At 47.5% G+C, this 14,386-nt stretch overlaps 1 long non-coding RNA gene across 1 annotated transcript in view; it reads left to right on the top strand.

The window, feature by feature from the left end:
* Positions 1 to 3,918: 3,918 nt before the first annotated feature.
* Positions 3,919 to 14,386, top strand: part of LOC122930710 — a 143,301-nt gene continuing 132,833 nt past the window's right edge. The window contains exon 1 of the long non-coding RNA XR_006388161.1: positions 3,919 to 4,218. This is a non-coding gene — a long non-coding RNA (uncharacterized LOC122930710). The remainder of the gene's footprint in view (positions 4,219 to 14,386) is intronic.

Here is a 14,386-nt window from a genome sequence, read left to right as displayed (position 1 = left end):
ACAATGAAAATAACTGAAATGCAGGTTCCATTGCATGATGGACACCTGACTCCATGAGGTCATGAGGCCCGGCTCTTTACAGGATAAAATAGCACAGCTTGTTGCACTTTTCTGCTCAGCATTTTTAACTAAATCCACGATGGAGCCTCAAAAGTAGATGTAAACTAAGCCTAAACACAGAGAGAATAGATCCATGGACGATTACAGACACTCGGCTTGGTGTTACATGCCTTTGTGAGAACTTTGGAAATTCCCACCTATGGCAATGAGGCTTCAAAGTAAACCACATAAAGTAGAAGATCAGTAAAGGGAAAATCCCATTCACAACTGTTATTCTCCATGGATAAAAAACTGTACTTATAACAGGAGACAATGAGGGACCATTCATAAAACCAGTTTTCTTTCGTCATATTTCTAGTAATATACTTGTAAAGATGTAAAAGCTCTTATATGTTATGTCTATGGATTTTTTTTAAACTTTTTTTTATTTTCCAACACTTTTGCGTCATTGGTTTAGAAATCTGTTGTGATTGTTACTTGGATCTGAGGCTCTCTGCCATTCCTCCCAAACGTCACGGATCTGGAGAGACAGTTCCCGAATTTCAGTGGCTGTCCTGTGGTCCCAGAATGGATGAGGTCTTGCTCTCATGTAGCTGTCTCTCTGCATCCATAGGTTGCAGAGACCGTTTCCTGTAATGATGAAGCAAAGAGTTTCCCACTTGACATTCCTCCCCCCCTGCGGGTACTCCACACTGCTGGCCTGTGCAAGAGGGGCGGGGCTAGGAGTCAGTTGTGCTGCTCCTCCTCCTACACAGCCCAGAGCAGCGCAATGTGTATCCTGCATGCTGCTGCTGGGGAGCGCAGATTATAAGAGGAACCAGGTGAGTATGTACAGTTTGTTTTTTCCACTTCCTGTGAAGGGGGCACATACCTGGGCAATACTACTGTGAGGGAGCACCTATCAGGGAAAAACTACTGTGAGGAGGCACATATCAGAGAAAAACTACTGTGAGGGTGCACATATCTGGGCATAACTACTGTGAAGGGGCACATATCTGGGCATAACTACTGTGAGAAGGCACACATCTGGGCATAACTACTGTTAGGGTGCACATATCAGGGCATAACTACTGTAAGGGGGCACATATCTGGGCATAACTACTGTGAGAAGGCACACATCTGGGCATAACTACTGTTAGGGTGCACATATCAGGGCATAACTACTGTAAGGGGGCACATATCTGGGCATAACTACTGTGAGAAGGCACACATCTGGGCATAACTACTGTTAGGGTGCACATATCAGGGCATAACTATGTAAGGGGGCACATATCTGGGTATAACTAATATGAGGGGGGCACATATCTTGGCATAACTACTGTGACGGGGCACATATTTCAGCATAAGTACAGAGAAGGGAGCACATCTGGGCACAGGTACATTGAAAGAGGCACATGTGGGCATAACTATTGTGGAGGGGGCACATATCTGGGCCTCACTATTATGAAGGGGGCACATGTTGGCATGACTATGGTGAAGGGTTCACAATGTGGGCATAAGTACTGTGATGGGCACATATCTGGGCATAACCTGTGAAGGGGGTACAATGTTGGCATAACTGAAGGAAAACCGAGGGCGGGGCCCACAGATACAGAGGGTAAACTATGCCACACAGACACAAACAACGGTTTGTCCCCAGCAGTTACGTTTACTGAACAAACTTAAAGGGAGTCTGTCAGCACATTTACCCCTTTTTAACAGTTCCCATAGCGCTGTAGCCGCAACACAGATGATTAAAACCGTACCTTTATATGCTTTTGTGGACTTGTAAAACTGCCAAAAACGAACTTTGATGCATATGTAAATGAGGGCTCGCAAGTGCCCAGGGGCGGCGTCCACCGCGTTGGTGCCCAGGCAGCTCGGCCTCTTCGGCTCTTATCTCCGCCCATCTGTTTTCTCTCCCCCTCAGCGAGATCCTGCGCCTGCCCGCTGACTTCCTTGGCCGGGGCATGCGCACTGCGATGCCCATTGCTGGCACGGCATCGCAGTAGCTTATGCGCATGCGCCGGCTAACGGCGCGAAAACTGCATAAAGGAGGCGGTCCATCGGCGCAGGAGAAGAGGAGGAAAGCCGAGCGAGCAGCTGTCACTGCAGACACAGATAGCCAAGAGAAGTAAATTTATCTGTTTGATCCATTAGCCGGCACATGCGCATAAGCTACTGCGATGCCGTGCCAGCGATGGGCATCGCAGTGCGCATGCCCCGGCCAAGGAAGTCAGAGCGCAGGCACGGGATTTCGCTGAGAGAGAAAGAAAACAGATGGGCGGGCAGAGGAAGAGGCTGGGCGGGGATAAGAGCCGAAGAGGCAGAGCTGCCTGGGCACCAACGCGGTGGACGCCGGCCCTGGTCCTCATTTACATATGCATCAAAGTCCACAAAAGCATATAAAGGTACCGGTTTTAATCATCTGTGTTGCAGCTACAGCGCTATGGGAACTGTTAAAAAGGAGTCAATGTGCTGACAGACTCCCTTTAATGAACAACTAGCTGAGCATACTGTATATCAAACAGATTGAAAACAGAGCATGAATACACAGTAAAGATAATGCTGGCTAACACTAAACCAGCTATTGTGAAATGTCCCCCAAAGTCCATAAAGCAGCGTAGCTGCGCCAGAATGTTCCTGATCGATCTTCTCGTTGGGGTGCACCCTAAGTATTGCACAATACTATTTGTAATCCAAAAGAAAGTGGAGTATGTCTCTTGTAGCTTTCTGGTATATCCAAAATGTGACTGGTAACGTGTGGTGCGATGTGACATGGCAAAACCGTACTTACAGTTCTTGGCAGTCTCTTGGTGCTTTTTCCTGATTCACTGGTCCACTACAGAACTGCACCGTACAGCCATGTGTTTCCCGGATCCGTGGCGGTGAATCTTCCCTAGCTGCCATTACCAGGCCCCACTGTGAGCCGTAAATTCTGTTCCTGGCTCCCTAGAGGTTCTCTCCTGACATCCTCAGCATTCACCAGGCAGACTTCGTCTGGTCACTTCCTGCTCTAACCTGGAACTCCTCCCCTTCCCAGGGAGACTGTGATGCAGCAAGTGATATTCTAAATGCAGCCTCAAACCTGCATTTACAGTTCTTTATCACCCTTCTGAGGGTCCTACTAAGCCCCTAAAATAGCATTATTTGAACTTTGAAAGATAAAAATGAATGTAACTTTTCTTTACTAAACAGCTTCAGTGAGACTACATCTTATCCTTTGTCGCCATCTACTGTCCAAGCGAATTATAGCAGGCAAATACAAATTATATTCAACAGCATTAATGAACATTGTTCCACACCCTTACATAACTACTGTGTGGTGGCAAAAAGGGGAAATAATTACTATGTGGGGGAATTTAAAGGACTGGTTGGGATTAGGTGTATATATATATATATATATATATATATATATATGTTTTGGGCTGAGTTAGGTGTGCGGTCTAGAATAAAAAAAAATGTTATACATACTTTTCCTCATCCTTCTTTTCAAAACATTGAGAGGTATGCCTTAGCCTACTATAGAAAGTATTGAATCTTACGGCAAATTACTTTCTGGCCAAACTCCTATACAACTGACCACATTAAGGCTGTAAGTCATGCAAGCAATGCAAAAAGCATTAACTCTTAAAGCAGTGAAGATAAACTAAATTCATATGTAACACGACTGCTGTACCTTTCATAATATATTTTTACAACTTCAACTCCTAAAATTGAGGGCCGTGTAAAACGTGAATAAAAACAGAATGCAATGATTTGCAAATCTCATAGACCCATATTTTATTCATTGACGAGGCTGGATTCACTCCACAGCCAGGATCTTCCCTCTCCAGCCTCTTCATTTGGCAGCAGCAGGACAGGGCCAGGAACAGCAGCCTCCCCTCTTTTGGTGCGCTCTGAAGGGGCCCCCCTGTGCGAGGAATCTGTAGTATTGAACGGGGGTTGCTGCAAGCAGGGGGCAGGATGTAGCACGTCCTTGACGATCTGCAGGCAGATGGATGCTGGCTCTGTTTCTTTCTTCATGTGTGCCATATACAGCTTGTCTACCAACGTTTCTGGTGGTGCGGCTGAATGCCTGCGACAGCAGGTTCAGGGTCAGAAGTGACTGCAGCGGACAGACAGAGGACCCTGCATCTGGAGCGGCATCTGATGGGGTCACAGCACCCAGGCAGCCAGGTAAGATGACAATAGGGCCTTTATAAACTTTTTTGTTAAGTCCAGGGGGCAGTGGGGTTGGGGGCTCCACTGAGTAATTAGGTAGAGGTCTGGGTCAGTTATTAGGTAGCTTGGCCGGTTTGGACAGATAGATTGTAGTGGAGGAACATTAGGGTGGCTATTTTGGGGTATTAATGTTGTACTTGAGTTGTTCCTTGATGTTTTCTTTTTCAGGTCAGCGGCCAGCCCTTCTGTGGATACTGGGGCATTCCTACGCCTTTTGTGGGGCCTTTCGTGCAGCAGTGCAGCCGGGTGGGCGGCAACTTGGTTTCCCATGTGCAGTAGCTGTGATACAGTGGCTGGGTTGCAGAGGTTTGGTGTAGGGTTGGATAGATCTTCTGATAAGTTGGTCCTGCATGTGGAAGGGAACGATTTGGGGGTTCACCCTTTTCGGGAGTTAATTAGGGATATCAAATTTGATTTGTTAAGATTGTGGTCGCTGTTTATAGGTTTGGTTACTGTTTGGTCGGACATTGTTCCCGGCGTCCGGTCGGTTGAGGGTCTGAATAAGGCCTGTGTTAAAGTTAATCGGGCCATGGGGTAGTTTATGGCAAGAAATAAGGCTGTGGCGGTATGGCATTCTAAGTTGAAGAAGAGTACCAGGGAATTCAGGCGGGGAGATGGGGTACATGTGAATGCAGTCGAGATAGATCTGTAGTGTTTGGCTTTACAGGAGAGCATTAAGATGGCTTTGGGGGTGTGGAGAGATGTACAGTCTTAAGGTGTCTAGGCTGCATGTTGGTGGAGGTGGGAGGTCCTCGAAGTTGGAGAGAATCTCAGGTTGGGGAGGATGAGAGGGCTCCACAGTTGGGGCTGGACTCCTCTGGTTGGCGGTTTGTTGTGGCGGGGTTAGGTGTCCATCAGTGATGCCTCTGAGCTGGTACTCATCGGCTGGGGGCAAGATAGTGTACCCCGGATGAGGTTAACTGATTATCTGGGACTTCAAGGACCTACCCCGTAATTATTTACCTGTTATACATATGGGGATGATGGGATGTTCATATGCCATTGAATATGTGTTATTGAAATGTTATGTTATTTTAAATGGTTTGCAGGAAATAAAACGGCTGCTGTGGCCAATTTAATCCAACCTAGTGTTCAAGTCTTTTTTGTGATCGGGAAAAAGGGTATAGAGGTGGGAGAGGTATAGATATGGATGGGTATACATTCATATTTAGGTGTTAGGTAGATGGTCGAACGAGAATAACCAATACCATTGTCATGGGTCTGCTTTGCCAGATTTTTTGTTCCTCCCACCTTCTGAACACAACATCCTGCCACCCCCAATACTGTGCCTGTTGTGCACCCCAATACTATACTGCAGAGACAGATAATCCCTCTGAAGATACTAGTACCACACAGAAAGTGCCCCTTCAAAAATTGTTGGCAAATAGTGCCTTAAAAAATAACTGTCCCAGCAAATAGTGTCCCTGACAATATTAGTATGGTAAACATAATGTCCCCCAAAAATAAGTGTGATGCGCTGATACTGTGGCAGGATGCCCCCCAGTACTCCCAAAAGTCATAGTGTTAACAGTGCCCCCAATAGTAATAATGCCCCCATTGTGCCCATACTAGTAATCCTGTTCCCCATAGTCCCCTTCTAGTAATAATTCTCATTATAAGGTGTGCCAGTCGAAAAATGCTCTTTATATGTGCCCCTTATAATGTGCACCAGTGCAAAAAAAAAAAACCTTATAATGTGTACCAGCACAAAAAACCCTTATAATTGTGTGCCATGTGCACCAGTACAAAAAATACCCCCTTACAGACCCCCATATCAGACTTAAAATCAGAGACCCATATCAGACATCAATTCAGAACCTCATATCAAACCCGAGTTCGGTTACAAGATTTTTTACAAGTCTCGTGAGACTTTTCGAAGAAATAACTTCAGCTCATCGGAGCCAATACATTCTAATATTGTAGGGAGAAGGATCTCCGTACAGCATTAGAACAATTTTTTGAGCGAATCTACTTAGGATGTACCATCCGAAGTCGATTCGCCCATCCCTAATAGCTATGCCACTGTCTGATACACTGGCGTAGCTAAATGCTCATGGGTAGGGATGAGCGAACTCGAACTGTATAGTTCGGGTTCGTACCGAATTTTGGGGTGTCCGTGACACGGACCCGAACCCGGACATTTTCGTAAAAGTCCGGGTTCGGGTTCGGTGTTCGTCGCTTTCTTGGCGCTTTTGTGACGCTTTCTTGGCGCTTTTTGAAAGGCTGCAAAGCAGCCAATCAACAAGCGTCATACTACTTGCCCCAAGAGGCCATCACAGCCATGCCTACTATTGGCATGGCTGTGATTGGCCAGAGCACCATGTGACCCAGCCTCTATTTAAGCTGGAGTCACATAGCGCCGCCCGTCACTCTGCTCTGATTAGCGTAGGGAGAGGTTGCGGCTGCGACAGTAGGGCGAGATTAGGCAGATTAACTCCTCCAAAGGACTTGATTAACTGATCGATCTGCAGCTGTGGATCATTGAGCTGCTGATCCTCAATTGCTCACTGTTTTTAGGCTGCACAGACCGTTTGTCAGTCTCATTTTTCTGGGGTGATCGGCGGCCATTTTGTGTCTTGTGGTGCGCCAGCACAAGCTGCGACCAAGTGCATTTAACCCTCAATGGTGTGGTTGTTTTTTGGCTAAAGCCTACATCAGGGTGAAGCTGTCACACCAAGTGCATTTAACCAGCAATAGTCTGTTCATTTTTTGGCCATATACAAAATCAGGGGCAAGCTGCGCCTGTCACCAAGTGCATTTAACCCTCAATGGTGTGGTTGTTTTTTGGCTAAAGCCTACATCAGGGTGAAGCTGTCACACCAAGTGCATTTAACCAGCAATAGTCTGTTCATTTTTTGGCCATATACAAAATCAGGGGCAAGCTGCGCCTGTCACCAAGTGCATTTAACCCTCAATGGTGTGGTTGTTTTTTGGCTAAAGCCTACATCAGGGTGAAGCTGTCACACCAAGTGCATTTAACCAGCAATAGTCTGTTCATTTTTTGGCCATATACAAAATCAGGGGCAAGCTGCGCCTGTCACCAAGTGCATTTAACCCTCAATGGTGTGGTTGTTTTTTGGCTAAAGCCTACATCAGGGTGAAGCTGTCACACCAAGTGCATTTAACCAGCAATAGTCTGTTTATTTTTTGGCCATATCCCAGTCTAATTCTGTCACTAAATCCATACCGGTCACCCAGCGCCTAAATACTAGGCCTCAAATTTATATCCAGCTAAATCTGTCCCTAGTGCTGTAGCTGGGCGAGTTATTTAGTGTCCGTTCAAGCACATTTCTTGTTCTGGGTTGAAATACAATTCCCAATTTAGCAATTTCATAATTTAGTGGTTCCTGCTATATCAGAGCTATTTGAAATCTATCCCAAAAAGGGTATATAATATTGAAGGTGCACATTGGGTCATTCAGAATAACTTCACACACACCCGCTACTGTGTATTTCCAAGTCTAATTCTGTCACTAAACCCATACCTGTCACCCAGCGCCTAAATACTAGGCCTCAAATTTAAATCCCTCTAAATCTCTCGTTACCGCTGTACTGTTGTTGCTGGGCAAGATATTTAGTGTCCGTCAAAGCACATTTTTTGTTCTGGGTTGAAGTACAATTCCCAATTTAGCAATTTCATAATTTAGTGGTTCCTGCTATATCAGAGCTATTTGGAATCTATCCCTAAAAGGGTATATAATATTGAAGGTGCACATTGGGTCATTCAGAATAACTTCACACACACCCGCTACTGTGTATTTCCAAGTCTAATTCTGTCACTAAACCCATACCTGTCACCCAGCGCCTAAATACTAGGCCTCAAATTTAAATCCCTCTAAATCTCTCGTTACCGCTGTACTGTTGTTGCTGGGCAAGATATTTAGTGTCCATCAAAGCACATTTTTTGTTCTGGGTTGAAGTACAATTCCCAATTTAGCAATTTCATAATTTAGTGGTTCCTGCTATATCAGAGCTATTTGGAATCTATCCCTAAAAGGGTATATAATATTGAAGGTGCACATTGGGTCATTCAGAATAACTTCACACACACCCGCTACTGTGTATTTCCAAGTCTAATTCTGTCACTAAACCCATACCTGTCACCCAGCGCCTAAATACTAGGCCTCAAATTTAAATCCCTCTAAATCTCTCGTTACCGCTGTACTGTTGTTGCTGGGCAAGATATTTAGTGTCCGTCAAAGCACATTTTTTGTTCTGGGTTGAAGTACAATTCCCAATTTAGCAATTTCATAATTTAGTGGTTTCTGCTATATCAGAGCTATTTGAAATCTATCCCTAAAAGGGTATATAATATTGAAGGTGCACATAGGGTCATTCAGAATAACTTCACACACACGCTTCTGTGCATTTCCAAGTCTAATTCTGTCACTAAATCCATACCGGTGACCCAGCGCCTAAATACTAGGCCTCAAATTTATATCCCGCTAAATCTCTCGTTACCGCTGTACTGTTGTTGCTGGGCAAGATATTTAGTGTCCGTCAAAGCACATTTTTTGTTCTGGGTTGAAGTACAATTCCCAATTTAGCAATTTCATAATTTAGTGGTTCCTGCTATATCAGAGCTATTTGAAATCTATCCCAAAAAGGGTATATAATATTGAAGGTGCACATTGGGTCATTCAGAATAACTTCACACACACCCGCTACTGTGTATTTCCAAGTCTAATTCTGTCACTAAACCCATACCTGTCACCCAGCGCCTAAATACTAGGCCTCAAATTTAAATCCCTCTAAATCTCTCGTTACCGCTGTCCTGTTGTAGCTGGGAAAGTTATTTAGTGCCCGTCAAAGCACATTTTTTGTTCTGGGTTGAAGTACAATTCCCAATTTAGCAATTTCATAATTTAGTGGTTCCTGCTATATCAGAGCTATTTGAAATCTATCCCAAAAAGGGTATATAATATTCAAGGTGCACATTGGGTCATTCAGAATAACTTCACACACACCCGCTACTGTGTATTTCCAAGTCTAATTCTGTCACTAAACCCATACCTGTCACCCAGCGCCTAAATACTAGGCCTCAAATTTAAATCCCTCTAAATCTCTCGTTACCGCTGTCCTGTTGTAGCTGGGAAAGTTATTTAGTGCCCGTCAAAGCACATTTTTTGTTCTGGGTTGAAGTACAATTCCCAATTTAGCAATTTCATAATTTAGTGGTTCCTGCTATATCAGAGCTATTTGAAATCTATCCCAAAAAGGGTATATAATATTCAAGGTGCACATTGGGTCATTCAGAATAACTTCACACACACGCTTCTGTGCATTTCCAAGTCTAATTCTGTCACTAAATCCATACCGGTCACCCAGCGCCTAAATACTAGGCCTCAAATTTATATCCCGCTGAATTTGAATACAATACATTGGGCCAAATAATATATTTGTTGTTGTGGTGAACCATAACAATGAGAAAAACATCTAGTAAGGGACGCGGACGTGGACATGGTCGTGGTGGTGTTAGTGGACCCTCTGGTGCTGGGAGAGGACGTGGCCGTTCTGCCACATCCACACGTCCTAGTGTACCAACTACCTCAGGTCCCAGTAGCCGCCAGAATTTACAGCGATATATGGTGGGGCCCAATGCCGTTCTAAGGATGGTAAGGCCTGAGCAGGTACAGGCATTAGTCAATTGGGTGGCCGACAGTGGATCCAGCACGTTCACATTATCTCCCACCCAGTCTTCTGCAGAAAGCGCACAGATGGCGCCTGAAAACCAACCCCATCAGTCTGTCACATCACCCCCATGCATACCAGGGAAACTGTCTCAGCCTCAAGTTATGCAGCAGTCTCTTATGCTGTTTGAAGACTCCGCTGGCAGGGTTTCCCAAGGGCATCCACCTAGCCCTTCCCCAGCGGTGAAAGACATAGAATGCACTGACGCACAACCACTTATGTTTCCTGATGATGAGGACATGGGAATACCACCTCAGCATGTCTCTGATGATGACGAAACACAGGTGCCAACTGCTGCGTCTTTCTGCAGTGTGCAGACTGAACAGGAGGTCAGGGATCAAGACTGGGTGGAAGACGATGCAGGGGACGATGAGGTCCTAGACCCCACATGGAATGAAGGTCGTGCCACTGACTTTCACAGTTCGGAGGAAGAGGCAGTGGTGAGACCGAGCCAACAGCGTAGCAAAAGAGGGAGCAGTGGGCAAAAGCAGAACACCCGCCGCCAAGAGACTCCGCCTGCTACTGACCGCCGCCATCTGGGACCGAGCACCCCAAAGGCAGCTTCAAGGAGTTCCCTGGCATGGCACTTCTTCAAACAATGTGCTGACGACAAGACCCGAGTGGTTTGCACGCTGTGCCATCAGAGCCTGAAGCGAGGCATTAACGTTCTGAACCTGAGCACAACCTGCATGACCAGGCACCTGCATGCAAAGCATGAACTGCAGTGGAGTAAACACCTTAAAACCAAGGAAGTCACTCAGGCTCCCCCTGCTACCTCTTCTGCTGCTGCCGCCTCGGCCTATTCTGCTGCTGCCGCCTCGGCCTCTTCCTCCGCCTCTGGAGGAACGTTGGCACCCGCCGCCCAGCAAACAGGGGATGTACCACCAACACCACCACCACCACCTCCGTCACCAAGCGTCTCAACCATGTCACACGCCAGCGTTCAGCTCTCCATCTCACAAACATTTGATAGAAAGCGTAAATTCCCACCTAGCCACCCTCGATCCCTGGCCCTGAATGCCAGCATTTCTAAACTACTGGCCTATGAAATGCTGTCATTTAGGCTGGTGGACACAGACAGCTTCAAACAGCTCATGTCGCTTGCTGTCCCACAGTATGTTGTTCCCAGCTGGCACTACTTCTCCAAGAGAGCCGTGCCTTCCCTGCACAACCAAGTATCCGATAAAATCAAGTGTGCACTGCGCAACGCCATCTGTAGCAAGGTCCACCTAACCACAGATACGTGGACCAGTAAGCACGGCCAGGGACGCTATATCTCCCTAACTGCACACTGGGTAAATGTAGTGGCAGCTGGGCCCCAGGCGGAGAGCTGTTTGGCGCACGTCCTGCCGCCGCCAAGGATCGCAGGGCAACATTCTTTGCCTCCTGTTGCCACCTCCTCCTTCTCGGCTTCCTCCTCCTCTTCTTCCACCTGCTCATCCAGTCAGCCACACACCTTCACCACCAACTTCAGCACAGCCCGGGGTAAACGTCAGCAGGCCATTCTGAAACTCATATGTTTGGGGGACAGGCCCCACACCGCACAGGAGTTGTGGCGGGGTATTGAACAACAGACCGACGAGTGGTTGCTGCCGGTGAGCCTCAAGCCCGGCCTGGTGGTGTGTGATAATGGGCGAAATCTCGTTGCAGCTCTGGGACTAGCCAATTTGACACACATCCCTTGCTTGGCGCATGTGCTGAATTTGGTGGTGCAGAAGTTCATTCACAACTACCCCGACATGTCAGAGCTGCTGCATAAAGTGCGGGCCGTCTGTTCGCGCTTCCGGCGTTCACATCCTGCCGCTGCTCGCCTGTCTGCGCTACAGCGTAACTTCGGCCTTCCCGCTCACCGCCTCATATGCGACGTGCCCACCAGGTGGAACTCCACCTTGCACATGCTGGACAGACTGTGCGAGCAGCAGCAGGCCATAGTGGAGTTTCAGCTGCAGCACGCACGGGTCAGTCGCACTACAGAACAGCACCACTTCACCACCAATGACTGGGCCTCCATGCGAGACCTGTGTGCCCTGTTGCGCTGTTTCGAGTACTCCACCAACATGGCCAGTGGCGATGACACCGTTATCAGCGTTACAATACCACTTCTATGTCTCCTTGAGAAAACACTTAGGGCGATGATGGAACAGGAGGTGGCCCAGGAGGAGGAGGAGGAGGATGAGGAAGAGGGGTCATTTTTAGCACTTTCAGGCCAGTCTCTTCGAAGTGACTCAGAGGGAGGTTTTTTGCAACAGCAGAGGCCAGGTACAAATGTGGCCAGCCAGGGCCCACTACTGGAGGACGAGGAGGACGAGGATGAGGAGGAGGTGGAGGAGGATGAGGATGAAGCATGGTCACAGCGGGGTGGCACCCAACGCAGCTCGGGTCCATCACTGGTGCGTGGCTGGGGGGAAAGGCAGGACGATGACGATACGCCTCCCACAGAGGACAGCTTGTCCTTACCCCTGGGCAGCCTGGCACACATGAGCGACTACATGCTGCAGTGCCTGCGCAACGACAGCAGAGTTGCCCACATTTTAACCTGTGCGGACTACTGGGTTGCCACCCTGCTGGATCCACGCTACAAAGACAATGTGCCCACCTTACTTCCTGCACTGGAGCGTGATAGGAAGATGCGCGAGTACAAGCGCACGTTGGTAGACGCGCTACTGAGAGCATTCCCAAATGTCACAGGGGAACAAGTGGAAGCCCAAGGCCAAGGCAGAGGAGGAGCAAGAGGTCGCCAAGGCAGCTGTGTCACGGCCAGCTCCTCTGAGGGCAGGGTTAGCATGGCAGAGATGTGGAAAACTTTTGTCAACACGCCACAGCTAACTGCACCACCACCTGATACGCAACGTGTTAGCAGGAGGCAACATTTCACTAACATGGTGGAACAGTACGTGTGCACACCCCTCCACGTACTGACTGATGGTTCGGCCCCATTCAACTTCTGGGTCTCTAAATTGTCCACGTGGCCAGAGCTAGCCTTTTATGCCTTGGAGGTGCTGGCCTGCCCGGCAGCCAGCGTTTTGTCTGAACGTGTATTCAGCACGGCAGGGGGCGTCATTACAGACAAACGCAGCCGCCTGTCTACAGCCAATGTGGACAAGCTGACGTTCATAAAAATGAACCAGGCATGGATCCCACAGGACCTGTCCGTCCCTTGTCCAGATTAGACATTAACTACCTCCCCATAACCATATATTATTGGACTCCAGGGCACTTCCTCATTCAATCCTATTTTTATTTTCATTTTACCATTATATTGCGATGCTACCCAAAGTTGAATGAACCTCTCCTCTGCCTGTATGCTAGGCCTAAATATATGCCAATGGACTGTTGCAGTGGTGGCTGACATGAAGCCTGATTCTCTGCTATGACATGCAGACTAATTCTCTGCTGACATGAAGCCAGATTGTCTGTTACGGGACCTCTCTCCTCTGCCTGGGTGCTGGGCCTAAATTTATGACAATGGACTGTTGCAGTGGTGGCTGACGTGAAGCCTGATTCTCTGCTATGACATGCAGACTGATTCTCTGCTGACATGAAGCCAGATCCTCTGTTACGGGACCTCTCTCCTCTGCCTGGGTGCTGGGCCTAAATTTATGACAATGGACTGTTGCAGTGGTGGCTGACGTGAAGCCTGATTCTCTGCTATGACATGCAGACTGATTCTCTGCTGACATGAAGCCAGATCCTCTTTTACGGGACCTCTCTCCTCTGCCTGGGTGCTGGGCCTAAATTTATGACAATGGACTGTTGCAGTGGTGGCTGACGTGAAGCCTGATTCTCTGCTATGACATGCAGACTGATTCTCTGCTGTCATGAAGCCAGATTGTCTGTTACGGGACCTTTCTCCTCTACCTGGGTTCTGGGCCTAAATTTATGAAAATTGACTCTTACAGTGGTGGGTGACGTGAAGCCTGATTCTCTGCTATGATATGAAGACTGATTCTCTGCTGACATGAAGCCAGATTGTCTGTTACGGGACCTTTCTCCTCTGCCTGGGTTCTGGGCCTAAATTTATGAAAATTGACTCTTACAGTGGTGGGTGACGTGAAGCCTGATTCTCTGCTATGATATGAAGACTGATTCTCTGCTGACATGAAGCCAGATTGTCTGTTACGGGACCTTTCTCCTCTGCCTGGGTTCTGGGCCTAAATTTGTGAAAATTGACTCTTACAGTGGTGGGTGACGTGAAGCCTGATTCTCTGCTATGATATGAAGACTGATTCTCTGCTGACATGAAGCCAGATTGTCTGTTACGGGACCTTTCTCCTCTGCCTGGGTTCTGGGCCTAAATTTATGAAAATTGACTCTTACAGTGGTGGGTGACGTGAAGCCTGATTCTCTGCTATGATATGAAGACTGATTCTCTGCTGACATGAAGCCAGATTGTCTGTTACGGGACCTTTCTCCTCTGCCTGGGTTCTGGGCC

This window comes from Bufo gargarizans, chromosome 3 (genome assembly GCF_014858855.1).
Source record: "Bufo gargarizans isolate SCDJY-AF-19 chromosome 3, ASM1485885v1, whole genome shotgun sequence".
Lineage (NCBI taxonomy): Eukaryota > Metazoa > Chordata > Amphibia > Anura > Bufonidae > Bufo > Bufo gargarizans.
This window is presented reverse-complemented; position numbering and strand designations above follow the sequence as displayed.